General features: G+C 41.0%; 1 non-coding gene across 1 annotated transcript; it reads left to right on the forward strand.

Annotated features, from left to right (window-relative positions):
* Positions 1-9,490: 9,490 nt before the first annotated feature.
* Positions 9,491-9,563, forward strand: trnav-uac (transfer RNA valine (anticodon UAC)). Its single transcript has one exon. It is a non-coding gene; the product is annotated as a tRNA-Val (tRNA).
* The last annotated feature ends 660 nt before the right edge of the window (positions 9,564-10,223 follow it).

The raw sequence follows: 10,223 nt of genomic DNA on the forward strand, positions 1-10,223 counted from the left end.
CACAAAATGAAAAAAGCACTCCTTTGCTTTCATTGTGAATCCTTTTCTGTTTAAAGCAGGTCTTCTAAACAACATGGAGCAGAATTAAACATAAGATTTCATCAGTGATGTCCAAGTGTTGATGGCGAGATCGTGTCCACAGTGCAGTGTGTCAAAATCATATTTCCTGTCATTATTTGGGCAGTTTTTCAACTGAATACATGCACAGTTTTCCACTCAGGAGTGGAATTGATCTGATTTCCAACCAAAACCATAATGAAATTTGAGATTTTAGCCCTTGGTAACACATAGTATTAAGTCATATAAACACCTTCAATCCTATCAGAAATAACCCAGAAGTGCTTCAACACAGCAACTCAGTTCAACACAGAGCATCTAATGTGATGTACGAACGGAACAACTCCTGGAAGTGGTATTATATTTCCATCATTTGTAATAGGGTAGATTTCACTTCTGCTGAGGCCTTTTCAATATTTTCAGGCATGCAGCAAAACAGGAGGGTGACTTTTCCTTATAGGTCTCAATATAACTCAGAGCTGAGCTGAGTTGGAAGCAAATTCATTCAACCCCCTAAATATACTACATACCAGGTGTTTGTCAATAACAGATGGTTGAAATAGTTTAATGCAACAGATTTTGCTAATAGGTTTTGTTCTTAACAGTATAACACAATATTTTATGTTGGGTTCCAACTGTTTTAAAAGTATTCAAGCCTTAATTATAAGCAGGTCTCATAGAGACCCTCTTTGCTGCAAACACAGTGCACAGCCAGACACCATCTACTGGAAAAGTCTCTGAGGAAATCTTAGCCCATTCCTCATTGGCAAAGCCCCCCAGCTCTGTAATATTCCTAGTTTTCCATGGTTCAAACTTCATCTTTAAAACCCAAAAAAAAAGATTTTCTATTCAAGTCAGGCAACAGCAACAGCCACTCTGTCCTTACAGACAACAGAACCCAACCCTTCTTGGACTTGATTTGAAAGCTGGAATCATTGTCCTTTGAGTACAAAAAATGACGCCTAAGATTCAGCTTCCTTACAGATGGCGGAACCTTTTCTTCTAGGATTTCCTGAAATTTGATGGCATCCATCTCACTCTTGACACGACGCAGGTTCCCATTGTGAGAGGAAGCAAAGCAGCCCCAGAGCATCACAAAGCTGCCGCCGTGTCAAACTAGATCCCACAAGAATCCAAAATTCAGGACACAGATGATGTGGCTACGCCCAAACAGATTTTACATTTATTGAACTGTCACATACCTGCAATATTTTGACCTAAAAAGTTAAATTTGAAAAGTACATAACTACTTTTCCCTCAATAAAATGAACTGGTTATTCAGCCAGGATATGAGTTTGACACACGTACTATAGATTGTATTCTTTCAGGATGCGCATCATTCCTCTTACTCCAGATATACCGCCAATCCATAGGCTTCAAAAGTTGCAATTTTATTTCATCACTTCACAGAATCCCAGAGCTGGACCTGACTTCTGTGTTTCAAGTGTAAATTTGAGTCTTAGATATAAAACTCTACTGCTAAAGTAACTGCACAAAGGTTCACACAGTCTTATGAGGGATATTGTTCAGTGGGTATAAAGTGGTTCATGAAAATAGGATTTTGTATTAAATGTAGAAAAAAACAATAAAAATGAAATCTGTTGCATTGAGCTATTTAAACTATTATATTTCTTGTTACTGGAAGCAGCTCATAAATACATCTAACCAATGCGCCCAATATGCAGTGGGAGTTCATTAATGTTGCCACCAAGTGTATTTGAGGCTAAAACAAGTCCTTGTCAAGACCAGTGACCAAACATCTGGAACTTGCAGCCACACAACCAGAGCAAATAGATAAAGTTGCATCCGTGTGTCAATGGGGTTTGCATTCAGTCTCGCCTGATTCTGCCACAAACTTAAACACCATTCTGAGTTCAGCATCACATACCAGCCTGACGCAACCACACCGTTTGTCTCACCTGAACCCTGAAGCCACCGTAGGCCAGCTGCTGACAGGGAAACCAACTTCTGTAGGCCAGCAAATTTCCTACTTTTCTCAACACTTCTGGCGGTGAGGAAACAAACGTGCGCGCGTACGCGCACACACACACACACACACACACACACACACACACACACACACACACACACACACACACACACAGAAAACGGCCGAGTTTGCTCACTGCCGATCCGTGTAGTCTCTGATGAGGCAGTCGCAGGGCGAATGATCCTCCAGCCGAGAGCACCGAGAGCTAAAGAACTATTTCTCTTCTTCCCCGCGTCGGACTGGATCGCTGCGTGGGAGCCTCGAACATGCCCTTCGCCATTCGCTCGCTAATGGCTGCATGTAGGCTACCAAAATCGCTGACAAATGACCGAAACGTGAATTTTGGGGGGAAACCAAAGACGTGGATTTGTGAAAATAAAGGGGGGGGGGAGGGAAGCCGAAGAGTATCACAAAGTCGGCAGCTGACACATCGTATTGTGTCTGAGCCGGGGGGAACCCGGAGACCTCAACGACCGAGCGGAGCCATCCCGGTAGTGACCGGCTGCTCCGGGCTTCACCAATTACAGACGAGTTGAGTTCAAGGCTCCACAGCGGATGTCTGAAGCTGTGGTGGTAGGAGGGGGGGGAAAAAACTTGTTATGCATACAGTTATAAATCTCCCGATATGCCGCTCGTTCACTATGACAACAGTGATAGCGCAGATGAAGGCACGTTGTTTATTTCCGAAGGCCTTCTTTTTAAAGGGTGTCCTTCAAAGTGGGCAAACGTGGTCATCTATCTGAGTCATATTGGAGATTATCGACCCCCCCATTTAGGCCGCCATGGTTTACAGCGACGAGGATGTCCCGTCTAAGTTGGTGGTTCACCTGGTCAGCGTTGAATGTGTGCGCTGGAGCGGCGACCTGGGGGGTGGGGGGGGGGTGAACGACGAGTAGAAATCAAACGCGCTATTCTTCCATCTTGTATAAGTAATGAGTTATTCCACAGTAAATGAGGGGAGGATGGCAGTCGATCACAGAAACAGTGAAGGGTGATGTTCTAATTTGCCAGGTTAATGGATGGCCCGATGCTCCGTCCAGCTGGTGCCACAAATCCGTCCGAAATTCACACCACTTCCTACAGTCACCGTGTGGGATGAACGCTGCATCCACAGCCGACACGCATGGACAAGTCATATGTCACCTCGACACATAACTTGGCTCTCTGACGCGATCCGACATAATGCCGACATAACAGCGAGACATCCCCGCAAACTACCGAGGCTCCTGTAAGACACCAACAACTAGAAAATGCAGATATCCAGGTCAAAGTTTGGCAGAGTTTCACTCGCCTTCAACAGCGTTGTGCAATGCCCCCCTTTAATGCCCCCTACTCGCCCATAACGCCTTTGTTATTAGTAATCGCATGGTATTGCGCCGTCTTACCTTGCGCTCCGAGCTGCCTACAGCCACAAAGCCTGCACACAGTGCAACAAGCTTGTGTCGTCTACCCAGAGACGTCCGTGTGGGGTCGGAGATGTGATTTCGAAGTAGAATGAATACAGCATGCAATTTGACTTGTCCTCGCGATCTTCCCTTATTGCCAGTTTTCGGTCTGCAGCAGCTGGAGATGAAAATCGCGCACCCTGGGTCCTAGCGCCGGATAAAGCCCTACAGGTGAATAACAAACAGAGCGGTGCTCGGTGGTTCTAAAGCTTTAATGGTAGGGGATGTTGCTGGAGTCTGATAAATAGTGATTCTGAAGCGGGATTTTTCTTTTTCTTTTTTTTTTTTCTTTTTTTTTTTGCTCCCAAAGCATTCCACACCCCCTTAAATGTTCTGCGAGCGACTCCAGTCACCCTACGCGCACTTTGCTTTCACAATACTGATACAAGTGTTGCCACACTACAAAAAGGAGCGTTTGTAAACTTAATTCCAAGACAAAGGAATAACTTTTTTATTTTATTTTAAAACTTCCACTTTTTATTGTCACAGAGTTTGATTTACTCATGTTAGAATACACGGTGATATTAAAACTAAACAAGAATAATTTAAGAGCTAAAGTGAAATGGCTGATACTGATTCACAGTATATGTTTGGAGGGTTGTTATCTGTTTTGGCTAATGTTTTTTTCAATTTGCTTTCTTTGTTTTTTTGTTTGTGCATTTGTTTTTGTTTTGCTGCTTGATAAAACTGCAAAATTTGGACACCGACTATTATGATGAACCTGAATTATCCCCAGCATAATCTGCTACACAAGTTCTCTTAGTGGGGTTCTGTTATAGAACGGGGTCAATATATTGAGAATGTCCTGTAGATACAAACATATAGGTGCATTCTCAGCCAGTAAATGGATTTAAAGGACAATAATGACAAAAAAAAATTCAAACAGGATCATTTTATAATTTTGTCTTTATTGAAGAGTTTAAAAATGTATTAAACACGATTAGGTGTGATTGATTCTCAAATCAATGTCAGTATCAGCCTCAAATTTTCTTTATTATTGAGCTACAGTTCAATATATGGCACAGTATATATCACAGAAAAAAAATCTCATCATAAATCTGTGCTTGGGCGGCACGGTGGCGCTGTGGGTAGCATTGTCATCTCACAAAACGGCGGGTTCTCTCCGGGCTCTCCAGCTTCCTCCCACCTCCAAAAACATGCACTTCGGGTTGATTGGCCAGTCCCAAATTGCCCGTAGGTGTGAGTGAGTGTGTGTGTGTGCGTGGTTGTATGTCTTTGTGTGTGGCTCCGCGGTGCACTGGCGTCGTGCCCGGAGTGTCCCCCGCCTCACGCCCTATGCCAACTGGGATAGGCTCCAGCTCCCCGTGACCCGCTGCGGCAGATACCGCGTCATAAAATGAATGAAGTCTGTGCTTTTAACCATCTAAAGGGGTTAATCAAGCGTCAGCTACCCGTAACATAATCAGATTTTGAATCAGATATTGAGACAAAAATATAGTAGTTGCTCCAAACACAGAAGCACAAATGCTTCTTACAGTCATCCATAGATACAAATGACGTTTAACATTCTTTTTCTGATTATGTCTCATTCACAGACACAAGGACACCGGGTCTGAACATACTGACACCTTAACACAGGTGTGCACGAGTGTCTGAGGTCAGGGCTGCTGTTCCAGACATAAAGTCTTAGTTGAAAGAGTTAAGACTAAACCGATGGGAAAGAAACTGTGCATTGTTGTGAGGTCAGAGTGACAATGACTCTGTGCAGCAAACTCATGATAAAGTGCATTATGTACTCTATAGGGAGCCTTTAGAAGCTCAACTGCAGGTTAAGTTATCCTGCTTGTGCTTCAAGAGACAACACTAGTGGGGTGCTTGAGGTGTTCCCTATAGGCTCAGGTCAGACATAGATACAACAAAATAAATCCCTCAATGAAAACAACCACAGATACAGAGCTTGTTCAGTTAGACTCCTCTGTCATAAATGGATATCATGTTCACTGATCATTAGGCCATTGACTGTTGAGGAAAGTACACACCTGAATCCTACAGAGGCAAGGTGATCATTTTAACCCATAATTACTTTAAATAATCTACTGATTCATCGTAAGCTATTTTCTTCGGAAACACTCTACTTATTCCAGAAATATTCCCTACATTCAGGTCTGTGGACTGTATTGAATAGCTTGTGTGCTGCAGTTTTTCAATAGAGGCTCTGCATGGATCAACAGTTATCAGAATCACAAGTGTGTTCAAGGAGAGAGCTTTAAAAGCCGCCATAGGTGTGCCACAGCAAATTGTGTTCCCTGTTAAAATGTTGACAATATTTTAACTGTAGCACATAACTCATACAAGCATCAGAAGGGCAAGGAGACATTTTTGTAATATTATTAATGCGCAATGTGTTTTAAGCTACCCCTGGTATTATTGCAAGCAATCTTTTTTTTTTTGTCTTCATTTGCTTTGGTGTTTTGGGAGAGGCAAGGTAGTTTGTTTTGGTGTTTTTCAGTCTGCTAGCACCTATGCACTCTGAAATGTAAAAGACTTCAAGGACATTCAAAATTTGTTTTGTTGAGAAATACTGTAATAAAATTAACTTTAAAAATACATTAAAATGTGAAAATTTTGAATTACAGCTTTGATTTTTTTGAATGGTCCTGATAGAAGGCATTTATCAAGCTAAACTTATAATTATTCCCTCCTCAACTGTGAATATTTCCTATTTTGCTGGTTTATACAAAGATACATAAAGCACTGGATTTGGTCTATTAGTAGGACAAAGTGAAATATTCTTCGACGTTGGTAACTGACGGGTGTATCTCACCACCTTTCCTTGACATTTTAAAAATGAGATAATGGATTGATCGGGCAAGGAAATATTTCATGGATTCATTGTCAATGAAAATAATAATTACATGAAGCACCAGATTCATTTTTGCTTTGCTCACAATCAAGAAATATTACTGAACGCCAATAACTACATATAATCATATAATGCAGAGTTAGTCGGGCATCCCGTGTGCCTTTCTGAGGTCCATAGCCTGCAGAAAGGATAGACCTTGTGGAACGTCTTGAATCCTGCTCACATGTGGATCTGTCTGGTTTGGATTCTGTCAGAGGGAGGTTCAATGAGAAACAAGCTCTGGCTCCCTCTAAAGGTTTGCTATCATACCCCATATGATAAACATATAATATGCAGCTATCTTTCTCACATTTTCCAGTGGAGGCCTTCTGGTATTCCCTCACTGGCACCTAAGGGACCCCAAGAGCTACAGTCAAGATAAACAGCCAACAATTTCAAGAAATAAAGGAGATGAAAGTCAGTGTGAACACTGCAAGACAGTATAGGCTGTCAGAGGTTTCAAACCTCACACCGTTTAACCACATAAAGATGGACATTAGAGACTCTGACATTAGTTAGGAACGTTGGTTGGCTGCCGTCAGCTGATAAGTCCTTGAGACCATTCAATACCCCCAGACAAAAGACACTTACAAATCCCTGAATACTCAAAATCAGAGGACAACAGAAAAAAAAAAAAGTGCACTCTGTATTTTATGAAGAGAATACAATTTAAGCATCACAGTGCAGGAGCACTCTGAGAAATGAGTGAGATCAGTGTATCTGCATCTTTCCATACATCCATTACACAGCAGTCTGAAAACAGAAATATGAGCGAGGAAATGCTCCTCAAGATTCACGTCTATTAATAGGTCAAAGATATTGACTTCCCGGTTCACATCCTTTATTCTGAGCTGACCTTAATAACCGACTTTCTGCTGAAAAAGGTGACAAATTCCTGATGGACTATCTGTAGGTCTGAAAACTATTTTACCTGTCCAAGTCAAAGGATGTAAGGTGTCAATCGCGTTCACCCTGTGATATGTGGCATTTCAAACGTGGCATGTCAAACTTACAACAAAAACCAAATCACCTTCTTTTCATGGACAGAACAGTGGCCTCACAGCAAGGTCCTGTGTTGTCGGATTCCACCTGGGGGCCTTTCTGTGCGTAGTTTGCATGTTTTACCCATGACTGGTTGGGTTCTCTCCAGGTTCTCCAGCTTCCTCCCACCCCCAAAAACATGCAGGTCACTCTAAATTGACCGTAGGTATGGGTGTGAGCGTGAGTGGGTGTTTGTGCTTGTCTTTCCATGTGACCTTGTGACAAACTGGTGGCTTATCCATTGTTTACCCGGCCTCCACCCCGATTGCTGATTGTCTCATCTTCAAGAAAATGAATGAAATTGCAGAATATGCCGTTTATTTGTTAATCAGCACTTTAGACAAATACCATTGTATGCCCTTTTTTCACATGCATTAATGCCCCATCCTCAACTTTACATTCACGTTAATAATCGCAGTGACGATACATTGAGTTTTAAGTTGTTAATTATTGCCATTCACCAAGTAAAATCCCAAGTAGCACTAACAGTAAATGTGCTGTTGATAATAGCAGGTATGAATAAAGGCGGTATGTAGATGAAACAGTATAAACAGTAATAAAATATGAGATCCACAGTTACAGCATGACCACAACATGACCAGATCTGGTAACGTAAACCAGACTTATTAATCACAAGTTTGAAAATGCACACATTTGGTTCATCCCATGCGGTTCAGAGGAGGCCTCTTTTTAGAACCCCAATATAAAATTATGTGAGGAAATAGTCACCATGAAAGTCCATACGCAAGTTTCTGACACCTAAAGTTGGTGATAAATTCACCATAATTTTAATTATTATTAGTTCTAGTGTATGTGTGTGTGTGTTTGTGTGTGTGTATACACCATTGTTTATTATTAAATTTAGTTAAATTATTTGCATTTCACTGTAATTCAAGAAGGTTGCTGGAGCATTCCTACTACAATGGTAATGTATTGTATTTAAATGATGCCTTTTCTAGTCTAACTGGCCACTCAAAGGACTTTACAACACAATCAAGGAATTATTCATTCATTCACAGGGGCTACCAGGCATGAATACCAGGTCATCAGGAGGCGTTCACACAGTCACACCCACACTGATGGGCTGTGTACTTCAGGGACCATCAAGCCTTCAACTCCTCTTCCTACCATTGCCAGTAGGACTACCAATAATAAAGAACACCACTTACACAGAAACAGAATATTACAGATATGCTGTGATAAGGATGTTATACATAATAATATTTTGAAACGTTAAGGGACGATGAGAAAGTAAAAACATTTTTTTCTAATATAGATTTATCATAAACTCTGTCATACACACAATAAAATGAAGCTCAATAATATAAAAATAGGCCCAGAAATGTTGAAATGTAGTTAGCAAATAAAAGAAAATTGATTATAGTTTACATATTTAAGATAATAATACATATTTAAGATAATAATATAGTAATATCTAAATTATTACCTGCAGCTGAACAGCTGTAGAAAGGTACTAACACTAGTTTGTCACACTTTAGCTTCCCATGATGCTTTGCTGTTGACAGGTGAGTTTATAATGCGTTCCTATAAATTTTAGATATGGCATTCAGTGTAATGATCACGTTTAATTTTTTGACAGATTACAATGTGTGTCTATGATATATTATCGATACCGATATTAACACTGTTCATACGTCACTAAATATTTACAAACACGGTTCACAATGTGTGATCACCCAAAATTATGATTATTCATTTGTTTAGTTATACATTTGTGTGGGGTTATTATAGCAATAAACGTGTAAATGGTGTAATTTAACAGTGATATTATAATCCTCACTATAACGTGACTTCCAGCAAATGCAGCGGAATCCCGGAAGGGCGAACCCGTGTCCGCGTCACGCGCAGCCTGGCCGTCTGGGGTCGTAGGTGTCGTTAGCTGGATGCTAAGCTAACCACGGTCGGACATAGACTGCTGGCTCACAGAACGAAAAATAAGCTGGGAGGCAACCTACTCAAACCAAAAGTACATTCTATTTAGTTAATCTACAACTGACATCTCCCATTTTTTTGTCAAATATTTAATGCACTAGTAATTATATATAATATAAATGTTGCAAATGCTGGACAACGGGTTCCATAGTGTAGCGGTTATCACGTCTGCTTTACACGCAGAAGGTCCTGGGTTCGAGCCCCAGTGGAACCACTATAATTTTCGGCACAAGAAAGAAATTTCACTGAATAGATATTTCCTTCAAATTGTAGTACAGTCATGTTTTTTGAACTGCGATCTCAGTTCGCAGTTCTAGGTAAGGAGGAAAAAAGGGTTTAAAAATGGAACACTCACGGTCTGTCTTAAGATGAATAAACAGGTTCAAAATGGAAAAAAGGAAAAACATTTTTTAACAGTCTTCATATAATGATGGGTTAACCATAGCTTCAGAGAGAAGTTACAGAAACTATTTTTGTCAAGCTGGAGAAACTATCTCTGCACAGATGAGGACTGTGGTGTCATCTATCAGGCAGTATTGACCTCCATCCCCAGAAACCACAACAAGCATTCACACCTGAGTGCAGCTCACCAGACATTTCGCAGGAGGGTGGCCCCTATGAATAGCAACGACTCCTAAGGAGACTTATTGTCTTGGGGGGTTCGGTCATTTGTTTTCTGCTTCAGCAGGATTATAAATATCTGGGCTCTCTACCAGTCAGTTACAACCAAAGAAGCCTCTTGATGAGAGGCGAGACATCTTCAACCAATTTAAGCAAGTCCAGTTAATTTTTTTTTTCTTTCTGATTTACCTTGACCTGGATGACTGAGAAACCACATACTCAATCCAGTTTCCATTCTTGAACAGTTAAAGCT

The sequence above is a fragment of the Antennarius striatus genome, chromosome 10, assembly GCF_040054535.1.
Source record: "Antennarius striatus isolate MH-2024 chromosome 10, ASM4005453v1, whole genome shotgun sequence".
NCBI classification, from domain to species: domain Eukaryota; kingdom Metazoa; phylum Chordata; class Actinopteri; order Lophiiformes; family Antennariidae; genus Antennarius; species Antennarius striatus.